This window comes from Gavialis gangeticus, unplaced genomic scaffold (genome assembly GCF_001723915.1).
Source record: "Gavialis gangeticus isolate Ggan-Ray unplaced genomic scaffold, GavGan_comp1, whole genome shotgun sequence".
NCBI classification, from domain to species: domain Eukaryota; kingdom Metazoa; phylum Chordata; order Crocodylia; family Gavialidae; genus Gavialis; species Gavialis gangeticus.
The window spans coordinates 63908987-63921921 of record NW_017728992.1 but is presented as its reverse complement, the minus strand read 5'-3'; the positions used below and the strand labels follow the sequence as shown (position 1 = coordinate 63921921).

At 43.0% G+C, this 12935-nt stretch overlaps 1 protein-coding gene across 23 annotated transcripts in view; it reads right to left on the bottom strand.

Moving 5' to 3' along the window:
• LOC109302013 overlaps positions 1-12935 on the bottom strand; it is a 506981-nt gene that overhangs the window by 276225 nt on the left and 217821 nt on the right. For all 23 annotated transcript variants that reach the window (XR_002098709.1, XR_002098708.1, XR_002098706.1 and 20 more), the window contains one exon: positions 2764-2893. The gene's annotated coding sequence lies outside the window, so the exon portion shown is untranslated. The remainder of the gene's footprint in view (positions 1-2763; positions 2894-12935) is intronic.

Genomic DNA, 12935 nt, shown 5'->3' with positions numbered 1-12935 from the left:
CTCCAGGCTAAGTACAGCCAGTCAAAAAGCCAAAGGCTGAATCAATTCAATCTTCGTATGTTACTACTCTAAGCCAGGTAGACTGAACTGATAAGCAAGTGAACAGACATTCACTTTTGATTCCAGAAATGCAGTCACAAGTCTGCAGTGACACAGACCAAAAGCCAGGAGACACTATAGCATGCCTCCCTGCTCGGGTGAAGTGGACAGCTTGGGCCAGGGCTAGCCCAACCACCCCGCTGGGGGAGGGTGTTTGCAGGCAGATGCAAAGTATCCAGGGATGCTGGGGGACTGCGAGTTATCTTGAATCTGGAGAAGATCCAGGACAGAAATTAAATAAACTGATTTAACCTAAATCACTTAAGTCTGATACTACATCCATTCGGGTTTATCTTAAACTGGTTTCAGCCATTTTGAAAGCAGTTTATGTGCACTGAACATCTGTTGTGTCACAGATTTGAACTAGTTTCTGATCACTTATACTGGTTTATATGTAATTTCTGTCACTAGTCCAAAAGGTACAAACACACCATTGCCACCTACTTCCTTTGGCAGCCCAATGGTCTCCTCTTGATTCCAAAGATACTTTCCACTGTAATTTGCTTTATTTCAGTTATGTCTTCAAATGCTTTTCTAACACATTATCACTTGTTTTCTCATACTGTTTCCTTTGCCACTTGTTGAGACACGTCTTACTGGACTTCCTCCAAAAATCTCTCTTGCCCCACTGAAATAGTCACAAGTCCCCACTGTTATTTTATTACATGCCTTCCTATGAGCAGAAACTGTTCAGACAGTAAAATCTGTAGGTAAGAGACTGCTGCTTGGTGAGTGGCTGAGAATCAACAGCAGCAGGGAATCACCCACTCTTCTGATCTGCCTGCATATGTATAAAACTGAATGAAGTTAAATCCAAAAGCTGAGGTTGTCACTGTATGTTTTAAACAGAACAGTGTTCTACACCCTTGGAACAGTCTGTCTTAGGAAACATAGACCTCTGAAGAGTAAGTTTATGCAGGAGACTCCAAGGTTGCAGGGAGGGAAAACAGAGCAGGTAGGACATCTAAAGAACCACGTCATTTGCTACTCAGTGTTTGCACAATGCAGACCAACCAAATGATCCAAACTGAATACACCCAGAAGGGTTCCCTTTACAAAGTCCAGAACCAAAAATGCAGTACAACCTCATCTCTACCCTCCTATGAATAATTCAGTTTAAGTTTTAATGACACTTTTAATCAAACTGCTTGCTGCAAGCAGTAATAATCAATATTCAACATAAATCCATGTAGCTGATACACAACCTTATCAGAACAAGCTCATGATTAGCTGTTGGAGGCAGCACCACGAACCAGCTCTGAACAAACTCCAGCAAGGAGCTGAGCTGGGTATAGGTAGACCTTTCACTAATGCTGATCTTTCTCCTTCACCAACAAGCTTAGTTAGAAAGCTGATTCTCCTCCTCTTCCTTGGCTTCATGGGCTAAATGTAGGCATTTGGGGAGCTTAGGGGGAGGTTTGATCGGTTCAAAATGGCTGCCCAATCTAAGGTAAGTTGGGATGGGGGGTGGGGTCTAGTGAGATGGCAGTTGAGGGAACGGGGCCTGAGGGTATGCAGGCCTGAGGGGAATGGAGCATCCATGGGTATTAGGGGGGTGAGGGGTGATCAGAAGGGATGAGAGGGCAGGCAGCATCTGTGGGATCGGGGATGCAGGTGGCATCTATGGTGGAATGGAGGGGGCAGGCAGCATTCACAGGGCTTGGGGGGAGCAGGCAGAATTGTGGGCAGTTGCTGGGGTCCAGAAGGGTTTGACAGGATCAGAAGGGCTTGTGGGGTCTGCAGGGGAGGACTTGGGAGGACCAGGGGCTAGTTTTAGCCTCCCCAATGTCCCCCAGTGAACCTACACCCCTCTCCCATGACACTTACTTGCTCCAGTGACAAATGCTGATAAAACTGACAGCACCCAGAGCAATGTGCAGGTGGGACAGGTGGAGGGGCCTGGCTGGTAAATGGGGGGTGGGGGGTATAAGGGCCCAGAGGGCTAAAAATAGCTCAGTGATGGTGGAGGGGAGCATGAAAAGTGCAGCCCCAGGGCTGAGGCCAGCTGCTGGGCTTTACCTGCTCAGCCCCAAGGCTAGGAACTGTACAGAAATTCCATGCCTTGGTCTAACCTAGGTCAAGTAAGCCCAATACTACAGTAATCCAGGTCTATCTTAGACCAGGTTCCGCAATTTTCAGACCAGCTAGTGTCTACAGAACTTCTGTAGGTATGGGTTTAGACTGATTTCCAATCACTAAGTGTGGGTCTGAGTATAAGGTCCACCTCCAGGGTGAACTAAATTAGATTTGATGACCACTTTGAACCCAATCTAACCTCTCCCCCACCCCCAAATGTCTGCACTTACCCATGGTGTGCTCTGCTATGACTAGTTTTACTTAGGGCTGCTTCAGAAAAGGAAAATTAAATTCTGACAGTTCAGTCTTGAGTTCTATGGGGGGAAAACATCCTACAGTATGTACTGAAGAGAGCTGAAAAGCTGAAATGCATGCAATTTATAGAAACCTCATGTCACAATTGTGGAAAGCCTCTTGTTACTAACCAGGAAAAAAAAGCTCTGAAGGTGCTTGTAACTAAAGGGTGTGACTGCAGTATCTGAAGTTTCTTCTATTTTTATTTGAAACTAGCCAAGCTGTATCTTCCTGTTTTGACTACAGGCCTCCTGAAGAAAAGCCCAATTATAAATTATCCCATTACTCACTCACCTCAGGTATCCCTCCTGGAGCAGGAAGGAACTACAGTTCAGAGTCCTCTGCTCAAATCCTTTAATCATACGCATACTCCTACTTCAGAAATGCATATCTTCATCTTTCACTGTACTGACATGATTCATACCTAAAATGCAGAGAGAGCAGAACACATGCACTCAGTAAGTTTATGCCAATATAAAGGAAAAAAATAGTTATAATGAAAGTATTTTAAAGTAATTAACAAAGCCCACAGTATATTTTGTCAAGTACATACTGAAGTCAAATGCATTGAAACAATGAACAGATTGCAGTATCTATCCAAACTATTCTATTCTAACTGCACCTAAAAGAGCTTTCTTAATTTTTATAGAACTTAAAGAAAGCTCTTTTAGGTGCAGTTACAATAGAATAGCTTGGATAGATATTGCAATCTGGTCATTGTTTCAATTAAATATCACAAAAAGTTTTTGCCAGGATGCCTTTCCTAGAAGTACTTTCAAGTGCAGAAACATAACTAGGAAGGTAGAGACTTATGGAGTAAAATGTGCATCCAACTTCCACGCTGCAGACAAAAGGCCAACTATGTCAACACAATACAAAATTAGAGTTTTTTTGGTTTTCATAGCCTTTTGTTTGAACTTTTTATTTGTCTAAATCAGATCCATAATAGGACAAATGTACTGTAGGCAGACCATCGCTGAAAGCCTTTTAATGTTTTTGGATGTGCTGAAAAACAGATGGAATAGTGTGGCTCATTACATCAGCTGATTCATTTTCAGCCATCCTTCCACTATGACGATAGGCAATCACTCAAACGAGTAAGACTGTCTTCCAAGGATCTTAATAGTGGCTCCACAGGTGGCTCCATAGCCGAATTCTAGATCCACATCTTGTCGCAGTGAGGACAGATGTTTTCAGGAGGGATGGGCACTGTGCTGCTGTGTTGGATATTCTGATGTTCTTTTCGCCTGTTCCTCTTCTGCCTGTCGACGAGCTGTTTCAAAGTGTTGAGGTCCCTCCCAAAGAGTCTTCCTCCATTTTGGCTGGTCCTGAGCAAGGGTCTCCCAAGTGTTGATGTCGATGTTACACCTCTTCACGTTTGCCTTCAGGGTGTCTTTGAAGCGCTTTCTTTGCCCTCTGCTACTTTGCTGACCTTCTTTCAGCTTCTTTCAGCTGTGAGAAAAAGATTCTCTTTGGGAGGAGGGAGTCAGGCATGCGAACAACATGACCATTAAGGTTCGTACATCCCAGGTTCCAAAAATCATTTTTGTTTCTTTGTGACTGCATAGGAGTGATCCCATTGGATGCGGTTATCTAGTCAGGAACTGATCAAGACAGACTATGTTTGGGGCACCTTTTCTAGCCCCCTCCCTATGTGGGGAAAGCAAAGGGGATCCTAAATAGGACCGATCATTGTGGGTGCAGCTGCTGAACTGCTCTTACCGCCTCTGTCCTTGAACAAGATTACTGAAGTGAACATCCACCGCCTACATGCCGGTCCACGACTAGAACCTCCAGATCTCGCAGTCCTGTCCCCGTTGCCATGTGCCGATCACCGTAGGACTTCCCTGTTGTGCAGAGATGTATGATTCCCATAAGCAAGACACCTATGTGTGTCTCATATATTAGTATGAGAATGTTGTCGCACACCAACAAATGCATGGTCCTTGACAGACAGGGATCTAAGTCCAATGGCATGGAATCCAAGACGACTGGAGACCCTTGATCTGCTGCAGCCTTCATCTACCTTCACAGCTGCTGAAAAAGGGGTTACACTTTTCTTCTGCCTGGTCTGCTGTTGAAGTCGTCTTGGATTGCTCTTAGTCAGGAACCTCCCCCTCAACCTTGCCACCATGGGTGACCCTACCAAGAGCATGAAGCTCCTGACAGCCTTGCTTTCAGGATCATTGGAACATTCAAGCCTCTCCACGACTACAAGGAAGACCCAGAGAGATCTTCCACTATAGAAAGCATACAACACAACTTTTGCCATTCACAGAAAAGGAAATTCTGAGTTGCAGACCAAATTGTTTTGACAAATATAATCAAGCATACCTTACTAAGCAAGCAGTAATAAAAAAACCCCAATAAAATAAAATAAATTAAATGTGGAAATTCCTTGCACAACAGTATTTGCAATTTCCTTATAGGGAAACAGAGAAAACTGTTTTCTTTTTTCAGAAACATTCATTCTAAGAACTCTAAATATACCATATTTACCTGAATATAAAACAACTCTCCAATAATTAGATACTACATATGAAAAATTTATAAATTTGTTATAATTTTTCAGGTATGGAATCTAATTATTGGAGGTTTGCCTTGAATTTATCAAGGCAAGGCTAAAGCAGGGGAAATGAATTGGGGGGGAAGGGTCAAGTAGCCCCTAAGTAGTAACTAATCGAGCATAAAGTTGGTACCTGCATGATACTTAAGTTAGTTTAAGTCACCATATTAAAATTACACAGTATGAGTGTGCATGTGTAGATTCATGCACATTCTGCACACCAATTTTGGTTACTGCGCAGTAAATGCACATGTAGATGCACCCACTTCTATATAGTTCAAACTATGCATGATACTTGTTCAAAGCTGAAAGGCTCATGATTTACCATATAGTTCATTGGACTGGGCCCCCAACAGAGTCAACAGCATTTAAACCACTATGACCCCACAGTTCAGCACTAAATCATTATGTGTGCGTACACCAGATACCGTCCCCTCCCTGCCCCTTCCCCTCCAAGGAGCCATGTGCTAATTAGCTCTCACTTCATAGATTGTAAAGCTGGAAGGGACCTCAAAAGATCATTGGTCCAGCCCCCTGCAGGAAAGATAACTTGGGGTCAGATTACCCCAGCAAGGAGACTGTCTAATCTCCTCTTAAAGATTTCCAGGGTAGGTAATTGCACCACCTCTGGAGGGAGCTTATTCCACAGTCTGAACACCGTGACTGTGAAGACGTTTTTCCCCAATGTTGAGCCTGAATTGATCTTCCAGGAGCTTGTGGCCATTACTCCTTGTTTTCCCCTTGGGTGCCATGGTGAACAGTTCTTAACAGGAATCAAGGACAAGAAGAAATCCTTCTTTAGATACGTAGGGAAGAGGAGGAAAACAAATGGGAGTGTGGGGCTACTGCTCAACAACTCAGGAGAGATGGTTAATGGCACCCAGGAGAAAGATGAACTCCTGAATGACTACTTCACCTTGGTGTTTCACTGGACTAAGGGGAAAGTCACGCCAGGAAGAGCAGAGGATCTAGTATCCCATGATGTCCTTGCAAGAAAATTGGAGGATTGTAGGCTTAACTCCAAGACAGAAGAGTGAGAAACTGGCTGCAGGCTAGGACCCAGAGAGTCATAGTGAATGGATCTGTGCCATCCTGGCGAGAAGTGGGCAGCGGTGTCCCGCAGGGGTCTGTGCTCGGTCCAGTGCTTTTCAATGTCTTTATTAATGATTTAGATGTAGGGATGAAGAGCTCACTGGCCAAATTCATGGACAACACCAAGTTATGGGGAAGATAGCTCTGCCTGTAACGGTAGCCTAGACAAGTTAACAAGTTGGGTGGATCAGAACCTGATGAAGTTCAATGTTGAGAAATGTTATGTGCTGCACCACGTTGGGATGAGCAACCCCCAACACACCTACAGGCTTGATGACCCCAAACTGACTAGCACCATTAATGAAAGGGACCTGGGGATAATAATAGACCACAGTATGAATAGACCGGCAGTGTGATGCTATAGCCAGTAGGGCAAATAATACTCTGGCATGCATCTACAGCAAAGCCAAGGTGATTCTTCTGCTCTGCTCGGCACTGGTGAGACCGCAGCTGGAGTACTGCATCCAGTTTTGGGCAGCACACATTAACAAGGATGTGGACAAGCCTGAGAGAGTCCAAAGAAGAGCCGCCTATATGATCAGAGTCTTAAAAGGCAAGCCATGTGAGGAAAGGCTGAGGTATCTGGGACTCTTCAGCCTGAGGAAAAGAAGGCTGAGAGGGGACCTGGGATCAGTCACTACTTTAGCCTTTCTTATCTGTTCCCTGCAAATGTGGGCCATCATGGAATAGTCCTCCTTGGGGCCTGCCCCAAGCTTCCATTGTTTATAAGCCTCTTTCTTCTTTCTTAAGAGGACCATGATTTCCCTGTTTAGCTAACAGGGCTTCCTAGCCCTTCTGTTACTGTTTCTCTGCATGGGAATAGACCTCCTTTGTGCTTCAAGTATTATGTGCTTAAGGAACAACTGCTCTTCATGCACACCTTTCACCTTTGGTTCCTGGTCCTGCAGCATTTATGACTGGAACCAGGTATTCTTGTCCTGGGATCCTCCAAAAAATTACATGCAGATGAGGCACAGGGCAATCATGTTCAGCTTTACCTAATGGAAGACAGGGCCACACTAATTATATGCAACAGGCTGAGAGCAGGACTGACAAAGGGATTCTGGGTGAAATGTTTGGGGCCTCATTTCATGATGTTTGCCAGACATTTAAGGCTGATGAAGACACAGGAATGATTGGAAGTCGGGAAAAAGGCACAGCTCAGCTGTGGGAGCGAAGAAGTCAACACATTTCCGATGTAGTGGCTCACCATGACTTGAAAGAGTCCGTGCTAAGGGGGGCTGTGCTAAGGGGGGCACTAGTATACATCTCATTCAGATGGGCTATACTAACTTACCTTTGTAGTAGGTTCTAATCAGCATATTTTTTGCCCAATAAGGGGCATGCATTTTATAATCATACTCAGTGTTGGTTCCATTTAATAAACTTCCCAGTTAGTTTCCACTACTGAGCCATGCTACTTCTGGCATTAGTTTAACTGACAGACAATGTATTTAATGAGGTTTCCTCATACGTGAATAGAAGACAAGAGGCTTTTTTTCCTGTGCTGACTGGAAGGAAAAAACTCATCTTGTATTTGAATAAATACGGTACACTTCACTTTTTTTAAATACATATGACACAAACAAAACATATTATTTGTCAGAATTCATTCCTTTAACCATCATTTCTAAGGTCTCCGTACAAATTTAAAAGAAACAGGTGAATTACAAAACTTTCATAATAAAATAGCAAACGTGAAAGGAGCAAATAAGACGACCCACGTGAAAAAGAGTGTCTTGTATTCAGGGTCTCCACCAAGCTACAGAGTGAAGATAGTGTGGAAAGTCCGAGGGTTGTCAATACCAAGCAGAACTGATTCCCTGAATTAGCAACACCTTTAAAAGTTCAGCCACATTTTCACCACTGTGGTTTACAAGAAAGATCCCATGCTACACAGATATACAAGGGTTAGAGCTGAGGTCACTATCATAATAGCCTAAGCCAGTGGTTGTCAACTGTAGTACTATGAGCTCCTGGTGCTGCCACAGCCAGGTTAAAACGCCCCATGCATCTCCTGCAGAGGCCTATAGGGAAGCATCAGCAGCTGGAGCCAGGTTTTTCCTGCACCTCTTCCGTCTGACCCCAATGTTCCTCCGAGAAACAAAAGTGGACCAGGGAGGTGGCGCTGTCCCACAGACTTATTTCTGGGAGGTGCATGAAGAGACTGGGAAGGGCTGTGGGAAGAGCATGCATGGCAGCCACAGCCCTTTGCGCTGCTCAACCAGAAGGGTCAGGCTGGGCTGTGGAGCAGGCCTTTGCACTGCCCAACCAGAGGAACCGAGTGTGGAGGCACCCAGGGCAGATAAAAACACCCTTCTTCACCCCCACCCCATCTCACACCCCCTGGAGACACAGGGGAGTTTTGCCCAGGGCACAGAACTCATTAGTTATATCTCTGCTCCTACCAGCTTTAGGTTTATCAGATAACCCTAATAAAGGCTAGAACACACACCAGTGCCCTGGGTGAGAACCACTGGGATAAACAGAGGCAACACAGCCTTGGTTCTCAATCAGGGCCCCACCAAATTCAAAACATTTGTGAGGGGTTCCCTGACTCTGAAGCAGTCCTTTTAATACAAGGATAATGTACAGCATAATGTCCTCTGACATGCTGAAATCATGGTCAGAATAACCGTGTGGGAGTGTGCATGTTTTACTGTTGCATACTTCTGTTCGTTCAGTTTGCACCTGAAGCAGTTACAGCACTTAACAGATTCAGATTTCCTCCTCATACTTATCTGATTGTAGGTTACCAAGCATAAAATGCTGCATTTAATTAATTATCTGGCTGAGGAATGCACTACACATTAAAACAGCAGTAGATCAATAAAAGACCACTGAAATTCCAATTAGAAAGCCCAGTCTTCAAATGCAAAGCAGCACATTTTACATCTTTAACAGCTAAACCTGCAACAAGAAAAGCCACCCACAGAAGTTTATGAAAGTAAGTCATATGGGATTGCACTTATTTGGCAGTCACAACAAAGATTTCAGCTAACTAGTATGTAGAAGCAATCAAAATTAATCTTATCATCACGAAAGTATTCCTTGGATCCTTGAATGTAATTATCGGAGCTCTGCCAGCGGACAAAGAGCAAACTCTATAGTTTTGCAAACCTCGGATGGAAGAGGTCATTCTTAGAAGATTTTACCACTTGAAGAGAGTTCAGTCTGAAAATACACTTTGAGCTAACTGCCAAGAAAATTTTAAAGCCCAGCTGTCACCTGTGTCTGTGATAGGTTCTTCCAATACCCAGAAAAGAACACCTTAAAATGTGTTACAACCACTGGTGTGAACAAGAAAAGCCAGGAGTCTAAATTAACTCTGGAGATATCACTTGGAATGTGTTCCTCCTCTCTTGTGCTGTTTGGGGTGTTGATTCGGTTATTTAAAGGCGAAATCTTGAGACCCTTACTCAGGCTCAGATTCAACTGAAATCAATTCAAGATTTTGCATTGAATTCTGACAGCAACATTTCCCAAAGGCCTGCAAGCTTGGCCCCCATTATTGTGCAAAGCATTTCTATACATGAAAAGCACACATGTACAGTTTCTTCTTCTTCATGCTTTCACATGGAGACACCAATCTTGGGGTTCATGCAAATCAAGTCCATTATTAAGTGAAGGATCTACTGCATAATTGAAAATTTGACCCTGAAAGTGCTCCTGGTCTCAGTCCTTCTATTTCACTTTACTTTTCATCTTGCCACTATGCCCCAGTTTCAGGTAGCAGATGATTAACTGAATAAATAAATCAAGGTATACAGCTGAATTGAAAGGTGAATCCCCTTCTCTCTTACAACCTCTCCATTTAGCAAGCTTCCAACACTCAGCAACTTTTACTTTTATTTAAAAAAAATAAAACAAGTCAGAAAAGATGCAGACAAGGTAGACAGATCCAAGCCTCCTTGTGACAACCTTGGCACATTCCCTATAATAAATATGTTAATTTATCCACAGTAAGTACCCCCAACCCTGCAAAAAAAAAAGTCACAGGAAGAAAGTCTCTTCAGGTCCCTTCCAACCCTACCAACTATGAAACTATGAAAGTATTACCAGCATGGTTGTTAATCCCAAGTCCATTAAATAACTAGGTCTAGCTTTCTAAACCAGAGCTCAAATGCTGACACCGGGGAGGCATTCCGCATACTCCTCTTAGGCTAGAACAGGCATTGCATGTGTCTCAGGACAAGATATGTTTGCCCCAGAATAGGAAAGTCCCGAGATTGGTGTGTACTCCCATCACAGTTTAGTGAGTGGCTGAAAGCACTGATGCTTTTCTGCCATTGATTCAATGATGAAACCCCAAGAGAACTGTTCAGACACCCTTTTCCATGTCCTGGGATAAACAATTAGCACTTCTTATAACATGAATCTTTTTAGGGTTTATTTCGGAACAAGGGTTTGTTCTGGACAGCTGAAAAGCTACAGTTTGTTCTGGGAAAAATAGTTTCTCCCAGGACAAATGTGGCATCTGTTTGTAGCCTTACATAGTCACATCTGCTAATTTAGCACCCCCCTGGATGTTTTTACAGACATAGGAGCTGACCCTGGATAAAAGGAGATGGTTGGGAATCTGGGAAACAAAACAGGTAAGAGAAATAGGGAAAAGATAGGCCAGATGTCTGAATCACAGCTAAGAGTGTGCTGGAATAAGACTAAGGAGAGCAAGAAGGAACCACACTAAATAGGAAAATGAGAGAAAAGAACATATATGGATAATGGGAGACAATAAGGAAATGAAAGGGCAAATTCATTCAAAGGGGATATTAAGAAACTTGGGGAAAAGACTGGAAAAAATAGGTGCTGGCTAACTCAGCTGGTCAAGTGGAAAAAAACCTTAGCATTCCAATAAAACCGTTATAATGCCATAAGATATATAAAAAAAGACCAGTCATACTGGGGTTAAGGCAAAAAGATGGGGAGACTCAGAATAAGAAATCCCAGAGGACTTTTACCGCCAAGGTATGTGGCCTTTAGTTTCCTCCAGTGCAAATAATGCTTTAACCCTCACACTACTGCAAAGAGTCATCAATTAATGTGTGTCAAGTCTTAAGAGATCCTCAGCTGGAAGATTCTAATGAGATTATTATTGCTGTTATTTGATTTGAGAGATAAGGACAGAGATTGCTTGTGGGTCTAACAACCCACAAGAGAGAGAATCTCCATCACTGGAGCTCCATTTTTGCCCTCTACTTCTTCCGATTTTACTATTCATCAATGGGTTTCATTCTGGCACATTCTAGCCACAGAATATTAAACGCACAGGGAAACATACTGGTTTTGTTAAAAGAACTTAAAAATGTTTATCTTTTAATTTTATGAAATATGCACTCCTGGATTTTTTTTTAACCTTGAGCTATTCACATTTAATACTGAACTCTCTCAAGATATGACAGCCTTTTTAAAGCTCCACATAATGCACATTTTAAAACAAGTCAAACCTACCTCATTCCTTAATCCATTACATAAAACAGCTTAATTCTTCTTCATTGTCATTAGCAGATAAAAAGCTATTCTGATCAATTCAAACCTATTGCAAATTACCTAGTTATGAAATGTCTCTTCATCTCATTCCCAAACAATAACTTGCGCACATCTCCCTCTCCCTCACACATATATACACCTTTGCAGTAAGAACTGTCAAATGGCTTTAAGATAGCACAATTGGACACACATTTCATATACAGGCCAAAAAGAATCCATCTTTTCTTTTCACATCATACTATGAATCTCTTTGTACCCTCACCACACCCAAACACACCACACAGCATTCAGTAAGGAGAAAGAAAGAGCCTGCATCAAGCTACAGACAAACTTATGTAGTGGTACAAAAGTCAAATGGAAGGATGTACACATCCCCTGCAATGCTAAAAAAAAAGTGGCAGACACACCACAAAAACATTCCTGGATGAAACAGGAACTTCTACGTACAACATATCTACAGGACAACATAGTACTGTGGGAGGGAAAGGGAAACGAGGGGGTGATGCAAGAAAAGGAGGTGCCTCTTGGTCCTCCGGCATCCCACAGTGCTTTGCTTTCTCCAATCCCTCCCAGAGAACTAGGGAAAGAAAGCGGCATGATCACTCCCAATTCCTCTGCCATTGGGGCTGCTACCCTATGACTTAACAGCCTGCCTGTTCCCCCACCACAGGGAAGGGGAAGCAGTAGTGCTGTAATCTGATATTTCTGCAGTGTTTCAAAGTCCTGTGACACTACAAATCTAATATCCGTACCCTTATCATGGTACATGATGGCTTCACAAATAAGTGGGGCTAGAACTGCCTGAACATGCCCTTATGGAATCACCAACAGTTGCCCATTCTACAGCTTGACATTAGGTTCTCTCTGCATCTTGGCAGCTGAAACAAGTATGTGCTCTTTGGTTGTGGATAAAGGGGCATGCATCACATGCTAAAGCACATAAAATCAGTTTTAATGCCCCCAAAAAGGAACTACAGAGACAAAAGGTCAATAAATGCTACTTGTTCCATCATGCTAGAGTCTTGAAGAGAAACCCCAGAAAAAGGCAGGAGCATGGAGAACAGTTTACTACTCTCATTTTGCTGTGGTACATTACAAAAAGACAGAAAAGGCTGTGGAATCAAATGGACTGTGGGATTTTCCTGGAACTAATTCACAGTAACATTTTTTTTTAATATTTTGTTTTAATTACTTGGTTGACTGAAGTCCAGATTTTCTTTTGTTCTTGTTCTTTTAATTTTTATGGGCATTTTTCAAAGGATAACAGATTACAAATGTGGCTTCTCAACAAAGGAAAGTATGAGGCCCCCCCCCCCCC